Here is a 19,016-nt window from a genome sequence, read left to right as displayed (position 1 = left end):
AATGTGTTGCCAGGATTGAGAACCACAAATAAGTAGCACAGGAGCTTCATGGGGTGGGAAGTTTTCTGATTTTTTTTTTCTTTTAAAAAACAGAAAAGTACAGGAGATCCGTGACATTGAACTACTCATAGTAAACATCTCTCTGGCACTACTACACAGTTTCAGGGTATTATAACACCATCTCTTCATTTTCTCCTCAACCTCACTTAATCTATCATGTACTAACTTCACATGCTGGCAGCCTCCTGGTCTGTTAAAGCACAGGCTATTTCTGACTCATCAAATTATTGCCTTTGCTAAGGGATTGCTCTTCCGAGCAACTTTTTATGCCAAAATTCTAAAGTCATAGCAAAATTACTTTTCCAAATTCTAAATCTCTTGACAGTTAAACCTGTCTAAAATTTCCTCTACAACAGTTGCCACAGATATTAAGAAACAAATGTTATAAATCATGAAAGTCCCTCAAATATATCACATCAGCTGAACTTCTTAGATTGAAAGTTCAGTAGATGATATTCAATTACAACCACCAAGTAAAAAGAAGAGAATAGTAAATGCAATCATTTAAGCTATTAGTTTTTCTTCTAACAAGCACCAAATGGAAATGAGGAGCATCAGATATTAAAAACCATCCATTAATCCTCCAGGTAATGGTGCCATTTATGACTATTTAAGAAGAAAATCCAAGAAGTTACCACATAGATTTTGTGTGATCATAAAGCACCAAAGTGCTTTTCAATAATCTCCACTTATCTGCCACCCCCTAGTCCTTCTCAACCCCAACCCCAAATAACTGCTAAGGATCTATGTCTTTCATAAAACGTGCAGTTTTATCCAAATGAAATCAAGTCAACAGAAAGAAGAGGTAGTAATTTTAAGTAGGATTAAAATGCTGTACATAATGCCAGTTTGCTCAGAAGGAAGGCACCGCTGTTAGAGTGAATCTAGGAACAGCAACTTCTCTATCCCACCTGAGCCACTACAGGTTTTCTTTCAACACTTTTCTTCAGGACTGTAGAAATGCTCCTTCCCCAGGGCAAATGGAGGTGATATATTGGAAGAGACTTGTGGGGGGAAACTTCTACTCATTACACTGTATGATCAGGGCAAAATACTGAGAAGTAAAGAGGAGTTTAGGTTTTGAAATCTATCTTGCCATTCTAAGTGCTAAAGGAAATTAATTCAAGAGGAAACAGAAAAATACACAGCATAAAATTGTGGTTTCTCCAGCAAATATATCCTTTGTACTCAGAAACAGACCGTTTCCTATAAGTACATTTTCATTTTGAACACAGTACTTTGGTCTAGAATCTGTTGTGTTTTTAATGTATAAAGCTATATTGTAATCTGATTTTAATCAGAATTCAACAATCTGACTTTGAGATTCATTAAATGTGTTTTGTACTTCAGAAATATTATTTGTCCAACCAGTTTGACCTTTGAAATTTAGATGAATTGTCTTAAAAATTCAAGTAAAATATTTCATATTTTTAAAAAATGAAGCACATATGGCCAACAACGCTATTATAATTTAGCTTCTATAGTATTTCACTTGGATTAAGGGAATCACTCTAGCTATGTTACATGAAGCTGAAGATTTGTTTTGCTAACTACTGGATTCAGCAGATTCTTTTTAGTATCTCAGACAAATTCTAAAGATGAGATTAAGTTAAATATAACAGGATAGGGATTCTCCAGATTAATTACTGATTTAGCCATCTGGATAATTAATTTTTCCAGATAACTGATTATGTCAGATCCAAGAGGCATTATCCTAGGGAATAACAAAAAATATTGATTCCAGGAAGATGAAAACCTTGGGGCAGAAAGGAAGTACAAAATGAGAACATTAAATCTTCCTCTTGATTAACATTTGATTACTAATATTGTATCATTTCAAGTGAGTACAACTAACCTAAAATCAATTACAACAGCCAAAATTTTGTTTTAATACTTTAAGCATAATGAATCAAAGACCTAAATTCTTCTTTATGAATCACTGAATACATATATGAATACATATATAAAGTAACACATAAAGCCTTATGCTTAAGTAATGGAATGGACGCATTTTTTAATTCAATAAACATTACTGTGCAATGCCATGCATGAGGGTTTCTCAATCTTGGCACCACTGACATTTTGGGCCAGATAATTCTTTGTTGTGAGGGGCTGTCCTGTGCACTACAGTATATTTAGTAGCATCCCTGTTCTCTACCCACTAGATGCCAGTGTAGTAACCCTCTAGTCATGAAATCAAAACTGTCGCCAGATATTACCAGATGTCCCATGGTGGGCAACATGGCCCCCTGTTGAGAACCACAGCACTAGGTAAATGATAAGCACTGTGAGCAGCGTAAAACTGATTAAAACATAGTGTGGTACTGAGTTATTCAAAAAGACTGTGACTCTACCTTCATCCTTCCTTATATTGAACCAAAAGCTATCAATCATGCTTAAGATTTTAAGTTTCTTATGGAAATATAGTCATCAAATATTAACACTGGGAACACAAGAGAAACACAGTACAACAGAAACCAGATGGTCTAAAAGGCAAACAAATGTAAAATTATTTCTTTGCAAAATATAGAATCTTGTTCCAAAATAAACACTAAATAATATACATACTAATTTGGGAACAATGGGAAATGGAGTTATTTACCTATTTTAATATTATAAATTAGAGCACTTAAAATGCCAAAGGGCTAAGTATAGCTTGCTCTTAATACATTCAGAGACTGATTATTAAATTTATGGATTATTCAAGACTTTCCTTTCTTCCTCTCACTCACAGCTTGTTAGCCATTCCACTTCTTTCAACTTCATGCAACTGAGAAAGGTCAAGGTAAATGAAAGGATTCACAATTTAAACAGGTCAACTTGACTCTTCATTAAAACCACTATTGATCAAAAAAAGAAATAATACAGTATAAAAGAATAACAAAACAAAACCTGAGTATGCCTTAAGATTCTAATTATCCCCAAACCTGCTATTCAAGTTCCTGAAAAGTAACTTGGCTACAACCTTTTATTCAAAATGATAGATGGTTTGACCCTATAATCAACCTGATCACTTACAAAACTAATAGTAGATAGCCAATAAGCTATACAAGTTTTGGAAAAACAAACACAAATGTGGGACATTATCATCATCATTATTATTTGTATAAGCAGTGCCTACAGAGCATCATTGGAATCAGTTACTGCTATGCTGCAGGCCCACATCTCAGAAAAAACTACAAATGATGGGGAGGGTGCAAAATAGTCAGGGGGAAAGCATTGAATTAAAACTCAAGAGTCCCAAGTTTATATTCTGGCTCTGCAATAATCTCAGGCAAGAGAATAATCCTCTCTTGGCCAAAGTTTCTTTGTTTATAAAATGAGGACATCAAATTAAGTACTTTCAGATCTAAAGTTATACAACCCAAGCCACCCATTAAAGCCCTAAGAATTGTTCAGAACTAGAGGTGGAATCAAACCCTGTAAAGACAGAAAGCAGTAAAGATGGCTCTCAGTTACTATTAAGTCTATGATAAGCATAAATGAATCTGAGGTCAATATCTAATAAAGTCTAAGGCCTTGAGGAAGAGATCTCTTATTTTTATCTCAGAGATAAATCATTATTTTTTATTTCAGAGAGAAGTAAAGTGTCATGTCTGGAATGAGCACACAGAAATTTTTTAATCAGAATTTCCTAATCCCCCAGACACCCAACAGATTCTGCTTTCTCCTAAAAGAGAATAACATTCTTTCTAAAGATCAAAATCAATACAAACCAAGCAACCAGGTCACTCTTCATTGGCCTCTAGTGCCTCTAATCTCTTTACTGTGCATTTTTTTTCTACCATAGATGACCCAATTTGTCATACATTTGGCGGTACTTTCCAATTTTGTGATTTGCAAATGTTTTAAGTGACATTTTAAGTAAAGTATTTAACATAGTATCTGGAAAAACGAAGCACTCCACAAAAGCATAGTGTTATGACTGTCATGTGGGTAGGTTTGTACCTTTAACTAGAACATAAAGGCTTGCAAGCTGGGTCTATGTCTTCTTACTCTTTGTATATTTCCCTTTCAGTGCAAATGCACATCTACAATAAATGTAATTCTCTCTCTCTCTCCCCCTCCCTCCCTCCCTCTCTCCCTTCCCCCACCCACCTTTCCCCTAAGCCACCTTTTTAAACTCTTAGACATAGTTATGAAAAACCAAATCATCAGACTCCCTTCCAGGACAATGTCCCCAAGTCCACACTGTTCAAAGAAAAGAGGACAAGGGTAAGCATAGCAGAGTTGGTACCTAATACTTCAGTGTTTCCTACTGTTTAATAACATTGTCAACAACACAGAGAAGTACATGCATCTTAACAGAATGGAGTCGGGGAGTACTGAATGTTAAATTCATGGTTCCACTAGACTAGCACAGAAGCAATGATAAAATAAGGTATATAACTGCATTCACCTTTCCAAGTATAAATACATGTATCTTAATAGAAATGAAGAGTTTAAAAAAATTAATTTTGAGGTAGGCAAATCAGAAAGCAAAAGTTATTTGTAACCTTTAGGTCGCCTCAATCTTTTTGCTACATCTCTGAAATATAGGAAAGCTATGATTTGATTTACATCATAAATTCAGTGACAGACACAGATTGCCTTTTCTGTGTGAGGAAACAATGCCTGCAGTCACCATGCATTTTCATGTATGCAGCTGTGACCCTGGAGCTTTCAGAAGCATAGCATAGCACTTACTACATCAAATATGCATTTTAAAAGCATTTCTCTACCTGCTCTGAATTTTGATTTGAAAGTGCTGGTAGGAAGCCAGAGAGGGATTTTTAAAAAAAATAGCTCTGCAGATCTTAAGTTAAAAAATGCGAAATGAAAAACTGTGATGAAGATTTTACAATGAATTACTATCAAAAAGAAAAATGAACCAAAAAAGAAGAACTAAACAATAATTGTGTATCACTATACATATTCCCTAGTGTTTTAAAACAAATACATTTTTGCTTTTCACACAAGCTCCTAGAAAAAGAAGACTTGGAGCAAAACAGATTTTAATTTTGACATTTTTGGCTGATTACATTTTTCTTTGTGTCTATAAGCAGATATGGAAAGCATAAGATTTCTTTGAAAATATACTTCATATTACAGTGATTCTGCCCTCACAGAGAACCCTTCCTCGGGATCGCTATTTCAAGAACCAGGGTTTTAATGGGAAGATACCTGCCAATGTCAGAAATCTGGAACTATTTTAGGTATAGGGGGTGGCTGGGGAAAAACATTCAAGCACTTAGAAATTCCAAATCTTTCTTTTGTTATTAAGGTGCATGGCATAATTACAGAAAAACTAAAACAAGATAAACAGGCTGATAAGGCAAACGTAACAAAATTTCTGTGTTCTTAAAGATACTTACCAGTCAATTACATACCAATTTTAAATGAAACATATAGATTTAGAAAAACGTTAAAAGTATTTTCTAGTAGCTATTGCTAACTGGAAAAGTGCACAATTTGTGTAGCTTTTCCTTCAAGTGTGATTATAAATCCCAGGTGTAAATCCCAGGTGATTAGAACCATAAACTGTGAACAAAGACTTTCCTGGGTGGGATAGAAGAGAAAACAGAAGCAAAACACGCAGTTTGACAGAAAGAATTCAACAGCAAAGAAACAGATGGCCCTTGTAAAGTGCTATTGACTAAGCTTCACTCTTACCCTTACCTCTACACAGATACTTCCTTCTTTCCCACCCTTTTTATCTTGGTTTTTCTAAAAATATTTCCAATTATTCATTAAAACAGGAATTCATAAGCCCTCTGAAACTATATACATCTTGAGTACATGTACATATGTGCATTTTCTGGGAGGAAATCCAAAACTTTTACGAAATTCTCAAAGAAGGTCCTGACCCCCCCAAAAAGGGTAAGTACCAGCAAATTAGAATTAAATATATCTAAAGCAATTGTTGCAATCCAGTCTTGTTAAATCTCTGCTTTCAAAATGACTATAACAGTAAATACCATTTCCCAAACAAGGTTATAAATGATGTATTCTGCCAAGAAATAGCAGTTCCCTGAATATTTAAGTTTTTGTAACTTCAGCAAAAAAAAATATATGAATGTATTCTACCCGTTTCAATCTCCTATGGCACTTTGATAGCATAGTACAAATGACTTAATAATGGTGTGATGCTTACTTTATGCTAAGTAAAACCAAACTTCCACATGCTTGGTTAACAAATTTAGACAATACATTCAATTATTGAAATAATCAGCCTCAAAAAAAAGCAAAGTGCTCATTTTTACAACAAAACTTTAATAATTATAACTGATAGCCAATTTTTAAACTGTTACAGGATTCTAAGCAACTTCATTAAGAAATGTAATAAGGAAATATAGGTAGATATGAAAAATAACTAAATAAAAGCTCTCATTAAAGACTACGATTTTTGGTAACTTACAAAAAAAGAGTTTTCCTTCAGAATAAATGGAAAAGGCAAGTACATCAAAAATTATTTGTATGGATAAACATAAAAAAACAAATTATGGCATATCCATGGAGTGGAATATTATTCAGCCATAAAAAGGAATGAAGTACTGATCCATGCTATAGCACCAATGAATCTTGAAAACATTAAGCTAACTGAAAGAAGAGAGACACATTGCATGATTCCATTTACATGAAATGTAAAAAAATAGGTAAATCCATAGAGATAGAAAGTAGAACTAGTGGTTGCCAAGGACTGAGGGGAGTGGAGAATGGGGAATGATGCTAATAGATACAGAGTTTCTTTTGGGGGTGATGAAAATGTTCTGGAATTAGATGGTTTGAGAGGTGCACAACTTTTTGAATATACTAAAAACCACTGATCATACTTTTTTCTGAGATATATTTCATGGTATGTAAATTACATCTCAATTTTAAAAGGCATTAAAAAGTATTCAAACTTAACTCAGCCACACACTATTTTAAATTTAGTTATTTTTTTTTAATTTAGAAATCTCATCTGTATCATGTAAAGTATAACTATATGCCTATTTTAGCAATCATAATAGCCTGACTTCCCTTACAAAGAAAATATACTCAAATCACAGACTCACTCAATATTCCTGGTTGATAATTTAATTGCACCCATTTTAAAGATGCAGACATGGAAGGAAAGAAAGTTAAATGCCATTGTCTAATATCACAGTGATATGCCATGATCTCGTTTGGTATGTTAACAATTTGTCCAGTGATTTCCAAACCTAGTTGCACTTTTAAATATCTAGATTCTAGGTACCTACCCAGGATGCCACCCAAGCTTTCTAAATCAGAATCTCTAGGAGTTGAGGTCTCAAAATCTGTAGCTTAAGTAAATTCCTCCAATTTCCACCTCTAAAACATATCTCTATCCACTCCTACACCACTTTCAAACTGTCATGATCTATATTAGTATATTTGGCCTCTTTGCCAATCTGTTCTCCACATAGCAGCCTTGGTAATCTTTATAAAACACAAATCTGAATAAAGCCTCAAATCTCCTATCATATTCTGTATATAAAAACAAAGTATATCTCATATTTATCCATTTCTTACCATCTCCACTGTCATTGCCATAATTAAGACCAACATTATCTCTTACCCGTTCTACTGCAATAGCCTCCTACCCAGTCTCTACACTTCCTCTCTTGCCCCTCTCCAGCTCATTCCTCACAGCAGCCAGATAATATTTTTCAAATTATTATTAATAAAACTCTTCAGTGGAGCTCTTCTTTACAGTAGTAGCCAAACTAATAAATGTGAAGGAAATGGTGGCATTGGAAAATCACCATTTTGTAATCGCTATAGTGAAAACTGTTTAGGTGGGGATGAATTTAATGAGGACAAGGATATTTGCATGGTCTCAAAGTGTCTTCCCCACATTTTGCTCATTAGTTACAAGGGGGAGAAATGACAACTATATAGTAGAGAAACCACACAATACACGGACTGGGTGATTAAAATCAACATCACCAGTGAGGGGCAGATGGACATCGCTGTCTCCAGATCTGATATCCTGAGAAGGACACAGAATCATTCAGGTACTATTTCAGTCAGGGATGTATAATCTTAATTTAATCAAGAGGAAACATCAGACTAACTGAAATGATAAAACAAGTAGCCATCAAAAATATCAATGTCTTGAAAAATAAACAAAGGATGAGAAACAGTTCCAGATTTTAAAAGGCTAAAAAGATATGATAACTAAGGGCACATATGATCCTAAACTAGATCCTGTACTTAAAAAAAAAAAGATAAAGGAAAATGGTATAAAAGAACATTACAGAGACAACTGATAAAACTGCAATATAGACAACGGATTTAAGTACTGTATAGATGTCAAATGTCTTCAGATTGGTAACTGTACTCTGGCTATATCAGAGAATCCTTGTTCTTAGGAAATACACACCACTATATTATATATTCTGCTCTCAAATGGTTTTAAAAAATTATATAGAGAAAATGACAATGCAAATACAGCAAAGTGTAAAAAAAAAAAACTGGTGAAACTGACTCCAATGGTATATAGGACTCTTTTGTACTATTCTTGCAATTTTTCTCTTACTGTGAAATTACTTCAAAGTAGTAAATTAAAAAAGAAAACATTCAGTGACTTCCCACTACTCTTTAAGTAAGACCCAAAGTTTCTGCTATGGCCTTTGCATGGTCTACACCCACTTCTCCTAGGCCTTCATCTGGGCTTCTCTCTCCTTGAGCACTAAGCTCCAGCCTCCTTGCCTCTCATCAGTTCCTCTAGAATGCCAAGCTCTTTTGTACAGCCACATCAGTGCACAGGTTCTTCCCTAGCTCTGAAACACTCTTGATGTGCTCTTCACATGGCTGGCTCCATCTCATCTTTCAAAATGTATATAAGAAAATGCAAAAACAGTTTAATGCTAAGAAAAGGCTAGTTATCAAAATTAAAGACAGGGCTGTATTTTGATAGCCACAACCGTGCACTGGTCTTAATGCATTTATGTTAGGATTTATCTTGGACTTCCTCTTGCTTTTCTTTGATAGCCCTAAGAAATAAATGTATTTGCCTTAAGAGATAAGTAAAAGAATCAGTATGATTTACAAAGTACCTCAGCTGTTTAAGGACATATATCTCTAAATTCTTAAAATTAACTCCCCATCCAAATAAACTACATAACGTGTTCACAAATAAATAAACAAATACACACATAGAGCATATAACTTTAATCTTCTTGAGGCATAACCATCCATAACTATTAGCCTCATCAGCTATTTCAGAGCACACCATCTGCCAAAAACATTTAATATTCCCTTATTTCACAAAGGACAGATTGATGTTGATCAGACCAAACCTACTCACAAAAAGATTCTTAACATTTGATATTTGTGCATGTCAGCCACTGTCTGGCACATCAGAATGATGCACAAATTCTGGAACAGGCAGTTTCTGTTCATGAATTCACAGCTATTTCCTCACTCTAGCTGAGGGAAGAGAAATCTTAAAAAGATTGCCAAAATATGAATATGCAGGGAAAATATTAAAAGCAAAAGCACATGATAAAACTTGAGGTGGCAAATGGCATATTAAAAAGCAAATGAGAAAAGGAGCCACTAATAATTCACAAATCATAAAAATTTAGTTTAGTTATTCTTCCTTGCAGCCAAAATACCAGCCAAATATCGGCCCTCTGCCCCACTTCTTATATGAACAATATTAGAGAATTTTTATATGATTCAGTTAAATACAAGAATACTTGACAGAAAAGTAGTGTTCTAGCTAACCAGAAGAAACCTCGGACCAAAAAAAAAGGGGTGGAGGGGGAACCTGAACTAAAGAATATCTCAATATTGGTTAAAAAATTGCTATTAGGATAAAAATTGTTCACTAGTAGAAAAGAGCTTCTGAAGTTCTTGAAAACAATTAAGTACCTAAACAAGAGGTTACAAACTGATGGCCTATGGATTTCATCCTGTGAGCAGATGTGTTCTGTCTGCCTACCTTGTATTTTTAAAAAAATTTTAATGTGTTGCCAACAATTAAAAGTCAGGAGATTTCACATAAAATCCGTATTTATATTGAAAGATCTGAAGGTCAGTTAACAATGAACCCCCATTTCTCATCACCACAGTTGGCTAGCAGTTCAACACTATTTGCACATTGGAAATCATTAGGAAGCTTTGAAAAAATAACAATGCCTAAGCCGACCCTTCAGTCATTCCCTAGGGGCCACCCAAGTATCTGTATATTTAAAAGCTGCTCAGAGGGTTCCAACATGCATGCAGCCAGAGAGGAGACTCATGGGCCTAGAGTTTTATACTTGGCATATGCTCTTTAGTTAATCACAATAGCCAAATAGCTCACATTGTTTTTCTACTTATTTCACTTGGGGTTGAAACCCCATTGTAAATATATCCATCTTATCTTGTTTAAGCCACAAAGCTGAAGAAAGGACTCTCTAGGAAGAAGGGTCTCATAATAAATATGAACTTCATCAGTTACGCACACTGTAATCCAGTGCAGCAGAACACCTGCATCCAGATCCCTTGTTAAAAATGCTGATGTCCAGGTCATGTTCCTAACATGTATCAGAAGCTCAGGATCAGAACACCAGTATCAGTTTCTAAAACGGTGCTCAGGGCTCTCCTCCTCTTCTACTCCTATAACCACCCTCCATCTAACCATGAGGAACACTAATACGGGTCAAGGCTAAGGGGACCTTGGAAGTATTTCATTACACAGAAAGATGAGATTTAAATCTCCTATGTTCCCTCTCTTGCATCCACAGTAGGAGTGCTCTCTTTGGACAGTTTTTGCCTCCAAAGTAGGGACGAGAGGCAAGGAGCCATGATGCAAGCCATTCAGGAACCCCTCTAGTCCACCTCAAGTGAGGGGTACCATCAAGCTCCCAGGGCCTGAATCAATATTTCTCAAGTGTGATCCCCTAATGATTTATATCTATATCACTAAGTTGCTGGATAAACATGCTAATTCCTGAGTGTCTCACCAAACCTACTGAATGAATGAGAAACTATGGCAAGCAAGAAGCTTTACTTCTAACAAGCTCCCCAGAGGATTCTTATACACATGGAGTTTGAGAACCACTGAACTCAAAATACCCTCTATAGAGGTTCCTTCAGGAAATTCATAGGGTACAAGGAAAGCCATTGGTTAACATCTGGACCTCACATCTCCTCTCTTCACTCCCATATTGGCACAACTGATGCAATACAGTAAAGACCCATTTGAAATTATACATAATCTGCATTACTATGATTCAAATTAATAAGCTATATTACAAAAACAAATGGAAAATATTTACACACCAATTGTATACTACCAGAGTCCTTAATACCAAAAAACGCAAATTAGCTTCATGCCCAGAAATCTTACAATTATGTCTCATACCACTTCCATTTTAAATTAATCTTGAAGCATAACTAAGAAACACCTCTCAGTGGAGTCCTAAGCTTCTCGTATACTTTTCATGCTTTCGTACACAGCTCATCAGTTGCCTCTTCAAGGCTGGATGATATTGTTAACCAACACGTGGCAAAGAAAGCTCTAAAGCAACACGAAAATTTTATGCTTGACTCAGGTAATCATAGCTCTCTTGAGAGGAATTTGCTCTTCAGGCTCACCTCTCCTCTGTTTCTGCCATCCACAATCCCCCTGGAGGAACTTAAGGCTCTTATACACTCGATTACACTCTACTGATTTATAGTGCCAAACAGCCATTCACATAAGGGCTCTCCATAAACATTACTGGATTATGCCAACTCAGGTGATTGAGTGTCGACCTATTAATGTGCCACCTATCTAAGGACAAACAATGTATCCAATTGATTTCAGCTCTTCAAACTAGGCTCCCTATCCATACCTTGCACCTACTTATTTTTCAAAACAAGATTGCAGTTAGAAAAACCAACTATAGGAAAAAATTATTTAGGAAAACAGGTGAAACATTGTAAGTGACTGAAGCTCTAACACATACAGTGAGAAGAATCAGTATGAAAACAAGAGTACCCCTAAATCTTCCACATGATGGAAAATTTCCTTTTGCCATCGTCTTAACGGGTGCTTCTTAAACATTAAGGCACCTATTAATCACCTGGAGGATCTTTCTAAAATGCAGGCTCTGAGTCAGGGGGTCTAGGATGGCACTTGAGATTCTACATTTTTAACAAGCTCCCAGGAACTGCTAATGCTATTGGTGGCTATGCTATTTAAAATGTGGTAGGAGACCAGCAGCATCACATTCACACACCTAGAATCTTGAACCCACCCTAGACCTAAGGAAAGAGAATCTGCATTCCAACAAGATCCCCAGGTAATTAGGATGCACACCTGGGACCCTTTTAAAAATACAGCTATCTAGGCCTCAACCCAGAGATTCCAATTCAGTTGGTCTGGGGTATTTGATTATCCCCATTTGTTTTTAAGCACACCAGGTGGTTCTAATGAGGAGTCAGTGTTAAGAACCATTAAATTAAAAATACCCCACTGCCTTGGAATCAAATGTGGAGCCATGCTAATGGGTGCAGGGTTTCTTTTTGGGGAGATGAGAATGTTCTAAAATTGATTGTGGTGATGGTTGTAAAACTATGTGAATATAGTAAAAACCATTGAATTGCACACTTTAAATGAATCAGTCATATGGTATATAAATAATATCTCAATAGAACTATCATATAAAAAATTAAAGACTTCATTAGTTACCTTTTTTTTAAATATTAACCTCACTGAGCAATAAAGAAATGGAATGACTTTCTATCCTGAAACTCGAGCCCAAGAATTTGAACTTTCTCAAAAAAAAAGAAAAGCACAGACATTTACATGACTCATCCAGAACTACTAAGATCTGCTTATCTACTCTTCAGTTACAATACTGGTCAAGAGGAAGAGGACAGGCAGAGAGCCTAAGATGGCGGCTAGGAGAGACAGGGCAAAAAAACAACTCCGTGAAAAATACTAGATAAAAGCCAGAAAATGACCCAGAACACCAGTTCCAGCAATGCACCAGCTGGACAAGGTCTGCTAAATCCACAGGGACCATGCACTTGGTGAAACCAGGAGTCTGTGTTCTGAAATGAGTGAGTAAGCCTGCTGAATATCCAGCAGCCACGCTGTGGTGTGGGGAAACTGTGGGTTGGCGTTTGGAAGCAGACTGGTTCCTTTTTAAAAAACCCAACAGAAGCTGCAGATACGGCAGTGAGAACCGCACAGTGAAGCTCGGCAGGAACAGGCTGTGGGTAGGCCTCAATATCTGGTGTGGAAGAAAGCCTTTCGTGCACCCACTGCTAATTGTCTTGGAGCGAGAAACGCAGAGGTGAGCCAAAAGGGAAAATAACAATGTCCCTTGCAGCCATCTTCCCGGCAGGCTGGGAACACTCCTGCCCAGCACCGGAGCCACAGCCCAGAGCAGGGCCAAAAAAAAAAAAAAAAAAACCCAGTGTGGCAGGAAGTGCTTCCAGCATCATGCACACACGCCACAGTATTGGGCATGGACAGTAGCCTTTCATGCACCCACAGCTAATTGTCCTGGAGCTGGGAAGACGGAGCTATGCAAAAAGGGGGAAATTAACAGGCCCCATACAGCCATCCTTACAGCAGGCTGGGAACACACCTACACCACCCGGTAGCCCAGAACTTCCTTAGAGGGATGGCGCGCACTTGTGACGCAGCACAATCTTCCCTCAGCAGAGGACCTAGAAGGGCACGGCTTGGAAGAGGGACCCACTTGGAAATCCCAGGGACCATACACCAATACCAAAGACTTGTGGGTCAGTGGCAGAGACAATCTGCGGCAAGACTAAAATGAAGGTTTCGACCCTTTCAACGGCCTTAAGTCTCCAAGAACACCTGGGAGATTTCATTATTAAAGCTGCCCTCTCTCCCTAACCGCTCAGACACACACCCCACATTCAGGGCAGACAGCACCAAAAACATACCCAAACTTGGTGCACCAATTGGCCCCCACAAGTATCAGACCCCACACACCACAAAGACAAAGTTGGGGAGAACTGACTTGAGGGGAATAGGTGACTCATGGATGCCATCTGCTGGTTAGTTAGAGAAAGTGTATGCCACCAAGCTGTAGATCTGACAAATTAGAGATTAGACTTTGAATAATCCTACATATCCTAAAAGAACCCGATCAAGTAAAACAAATGCCAAGAGGCCAAGAACAACAGAAAATTTTAAAGCATAGGAAAAAACCAGACAATATGGATAAACCAAACCCAAACACCCAAATCAAAAGATCAGAGGAGACATAGTACTTGGAGCAATTAATCAAAGAACTAAAGACAAACAACGAGAGCATGGCACAGGACATAAAGGACATGAAGAAGAGCATGGCACAAGATATAAAGGACATGAAGAAAACCCTAGAAGAGCATAAAGAAGAAATTGCAAGGGTAAATAAAAAAATAGATGATCTTATGGAAATAAAAGAAACTGCTGACCAAATTAAAAAGATTCTGGATACTCATTGGACAAGACTAGTGACTAGTGAACAACAAAGACTAGTGGAAGGTGAACAACAAATCAGCGAACTCGAGGGCCACAGAATGGAAAATGAAAGAACAAGGAAAGAATGGGGAAAAAAATTGAAAAAATCGAAATGCACCTCAGGGATATGATAGATAAAATAAAACATCCAAATGTAAGACTCATTGGTGTCCCAGAAGGGGAAGAGAAGGGTAAAGGTCTAGAAAGTGTATTCAAAGAAATTGTTGGGGAAAACTTCCCAAACCTTCTACACAATGTAAATACACAAAGCATAAATGTCCAGCAAACTTCAAATAGAATAAATCCAAATAAACCCACTCCAAGACATATTCTGATCAGACTCTCAAATACTGAAGAAAAGGAGCAAAGTTCTGAAAGCAGCAAGAGAAAAGCAATTCACCACATACAAAGGGAACAGGATAATACTTAGTAGTGACTACTCAGCGGCCACCATGGAGGCGAAAAGGCAGTGGCATGACATATTTAAAATTCTGAGAGAGAAAAATTTCCAACCAAGAATACTTTATCCAGCAAAGCTCTCCTTCAAATTTGAAGGAGAGCTTAAATTTTTCACAAACAAATGCTGAGAGATTTTGCTAATAAAAGTCCTGCCCTACTTCAGATACTGTTCTAGTTTGCTAATGCTGCGGAATGCAAAACACCAGAGACGGATTGGCTTTTATAAAAAGGGGGTTTATTTGGCTACACAGTTACAGTCTTAAGGCCATAAAGTGTCCAAGGTAACACATCAGTAATCGGGTACCTTCACTGGAGGATGGCCGATGGCATCCGGAAAAACCTCTGTTAGCTGGGAAGGCACGTGGCTGGTGTCTGCTCCAAAGTTCTGGTTTCAAAATGGCTTTCTCCCAGGACGTTACTCTCTAGCAAGCTTGCTCCTCTTCAAAACGTCACTCACAGCTGCACTCAGTTCAGTCTCTTTGCGTCAGCACATTTATATGGCTCCACTGATCAAGGCCCACCCTGAATGGGTGGGGCCATGCCTCCATGGAAATATCCCATCAGTTATCATCTACAATTGGGTGGGGCACATCTCCATGCAAACAACCTAATCCAAACATTCCAACTTAATCCCCACTATTATGTCTGCCCCACAAGATTGCATCAAAGAATATGGCTTTTTCTGGGGGACATAATAAATTCAAACCGGCACAGATACTAAAGGAGCCCTACCAACAGAGAAACAAAGAAAGGAGAGAGAGATATGGAGAAAGGTTCAGTACCAAAGAGATTCAATATTGGTTCATTAAAGGACATTAAGAGAGAGAGGGGAAAAATATATCTGACAAACGTAAACCAAAGGATAGGATGGCTGATTCAAGAAATGCCTTCACAGTAATAACGTTGAATGCAAATGGATGAAACTCCCCAATTAAAAGATATAGATTGGCAGAATGGATCAAAAAATATGAACCATCAATATATTGCATACAAGAAACTCATCTTAGACACAAGGACACAAAGAAATTGAAAGTGGAAAAATGAAAAAAATATTTCATGCAAGCTACAGCCAAAAGAAAGCAAGAATAGGAATACTAATCGCAGATAAAATAGACTTTAAATGCAATGATGTTAGGAGAGACAAAGAAGGCCACTACATAATAATAAAAGGGGCAATTCAACAAGAAGAAATAACAATCATAAATGTTTATGCACCCAATCATGGTGCCACAAAATGCATGAGACAAACACTGGCAAAACTAAAGGATGTAATGGATGTTTCCACAATAATTGTGGGAGACTTCAACACATCACTCTCTCCTATAGATAGATCAACCAGACAGAAGACCAATAAGGAAAATGAAAACCTAAACAATCAGATAAATGAATTTGATTTAACAGACATATATAGAACATCACATCCCAAATCACCAGGATACACATTCTTCTCTAGTGATCACGGAACTTTCTCCAGAATAGACCATATGCTGCGACATAAAACAAGCCTCAATAAATTTTAAAAAATTGAAATTATTCAAAGCACATTCTCTGACCACAATGGAATACAACTAGAAATCAGTAACCATCAGAGACTTAGAAAATTCACAAACACTTGGAGGTTAAACAACACACTCCTAAAATAAATGGTTTATAATGTAGAATGTAGGGGAACTAGTGATAGAGAGCAATTAATGAAGGGGGAATGATAATCCAATAAGAACAGATAAACTATCGTGGGTAAATTTAATGTTCTGGGAATGCCCAGGAATGACTATGGTTTGTTAATTTCTGATGGGTACGGTAGGAACAAGTTCACAGAAATGTTACTATATTAGGTTATTTTCTTGGGGCAGAGTAGGAACATGTTGGACTCCCTTGTTACGGTTGGTTTGATATTTTTTTTTATTGTACCTTTTTAAATTTTTTTTTTATATAGTTGATTTAAAAAAAAAACAAGGAAAAAACTATGCAGAGCCCCCTTGAGGAACTGGTGGAGAATGCAGGGGTTTTTGGCCTGCTCCACCTCGATTGTTGTGGTGTGCTCACAGACATAGGGTACAGGTGGTTTGATGGGCTGAGCCCTCTACCACAGGACTTGCCCTTGAGAAGACTTTTGCTACAAAGGAGAGGCGAGGCCTCCCTATAATTGTGCCTAAGAGCCTCCACCCGAATGCCTCTTTGTTGCTCAGATGTGGCCCTCTCTCTCTAGCTAAGCCACCTTGGCAGGTGAAATCACTGCCCTCCCCATTACGTGGGATCTGACACCCAGGGGAGTGAATCTCCCTGGCAATGTGGAATATGACTCCTGGGGAGGAATCTAGACCCGGCATCGTGGGATGGAGAACATCTTGACCAAAAGGGGGATGTGAAAGGAAATGAAATAAGTTTCAGTGGCTGAGAGATTCCAAAAGGAACCGAGAGGTCACTCTGGTGGGCAATCTCATGCACAATATAGACAACTCTTTTTAGGTTCTAATGAATTGGAATAGCTAGCAGTAAATATGTGAAACTATCCAACTACAACCCAGAACGCATGAATCTTGAAGATGATTGTATAAAAACGTAGCTTATGAGGGGTGGCAATGTGAATGGGAAAGCCATATGGCCCATACTCCCCTTTGTCTCTTTTATGGACAGATGAGTAGAAAAATGGGGGAAGAAAAAAAAAAAAAAAGGCACCCAGTGTTCTTTTTTACTTTAATTGTTCTTTTTCACTTGAATTTTTATTCTTATTATTTTTGTGTGTGTGGTAATGAAAATGTCAAAAATTAATTTTGGTGTTGAATGCACAACTATATAATGGTACGTAAACAATTGAATGTATGTTTTGCCTTGTATGACTGCATTGTTTGTGAATATATCTCAATAAATATAAATTTTTTTTAAAAAAAAAAAAAGGAAGAGGAAGAGGACACCTGAAATTAAAACCTGGTATTGTGAAGGACATTACTATGTTTAAAATAATAGTAATAATAATAAGCATATTTATCAATTTGGGAAACTGCGCATCTCCAGTATCCCCAGTATTTGCAAGCAAATCATTTTCCTTTTACTCCCCTATTTAAAGCTAAATCAGTTAATTCATTACACAACATTTTTCCAACTCTTCTGTATGTTTGAAGATATTCACAAAACGTGTTAAGAAATAATACATAAAATGCAAATCTGACGTTTTTAAATATTGACTTAAAAAACTCCCAATAACGTACTCATAAAAATAAAGAGATCATAAACAGTACTAAAATTACAGAAAAGGTCATTGAAATATATGAGACTGTTTACTATCAAAAGAAAAACACTCTAAATATAGATAAATAATAACCACTCTATATATATTGGAGAGACTCTCCCACAGTTTCTGACAGTTGGGGTATCAAATACTCAAAACTACAGGTGCTGTATGCTAAAGTCTATGGTGGGTTCACACATATCTGACTTAACTTCCCTGGTGGATCGCCACTGCCCATCTAAGCCATCTTTCATTCATGAACCAATGCCCTTGATTATGGTCCAATGTTCTCATTCTTGAGTTCTTATGACAACACACACTGTTTACATAGCATCTTCCGGGGTCCTCTGCTCACTATGCAGAAGCCCCTCTCTTAAGAAAAGGCTTTTGGGGACCTTCAAGGCAATGGTTAAAGTCACCCTCACAAGTGAGTATGAGCCCTCCCTTGCCCACTCCTCCCCATAAAATCCATGCATTATAATATTGTTACTGTATGTATCTTTTTAAAATAATTTTTCCATCATATTAAATTCTATAGATGACAAAAACAAAAACAAAAAAAAGGCAAATAATCAATGTTCCTAACCACCAACACTGGCCCGGGTAACCACACAAATGACAATCTTCCTATCACTTTTATCATGAGAAAGTTTTCTCTCTTGCCTAACCTAAACCCCTCCTGCTTTAAAAACATTTGCTCATTGAAATTTTTAATTTTAATTGTATTGGAAAGATGGTTACATACCCTACAGCAAAAAAGAATGCCCTGAAGTGTTAGTAACAGATTACAATTCCAATGAAGTGCTCCTTAAACCCACACTG

The 19,016-nt window shown here is 37.0% G+C and overlaps 1 protein-coding gene across 1 annotated transcript in view; it reads right to left on the bottom strand.

Annotated features, from left to right (window-relative positions):
• FOCAD (focadhesin) overlaps positions 1-19,016 on the bottom strand; it is a 341,517-nt gene that overhangs the window by 293,605 nt on the left and 28,896 nt on the right. The gene's annotated exons all lie outside the window — the stretch shown is intronic.

Source organism: Choloepus didactylus, chromosome 10 (assembly GCF_015220235.1).
Source record: "Choloepus didactylus isolate mChoDid1 chromosome 10, mChoDid1.pri, whole genome shotgun sequence".
Lineage (NCBI taxonomy): Eukaryota > Metazoa > Chordata > Mammalia > Pilosa > Megalonychidae > Choloepus > Choloepus didactylus.
Note: the sequence above shows the minus strand (reverse complement) of the source record. Positions and strands in the feature narration are given on the sequence as shown.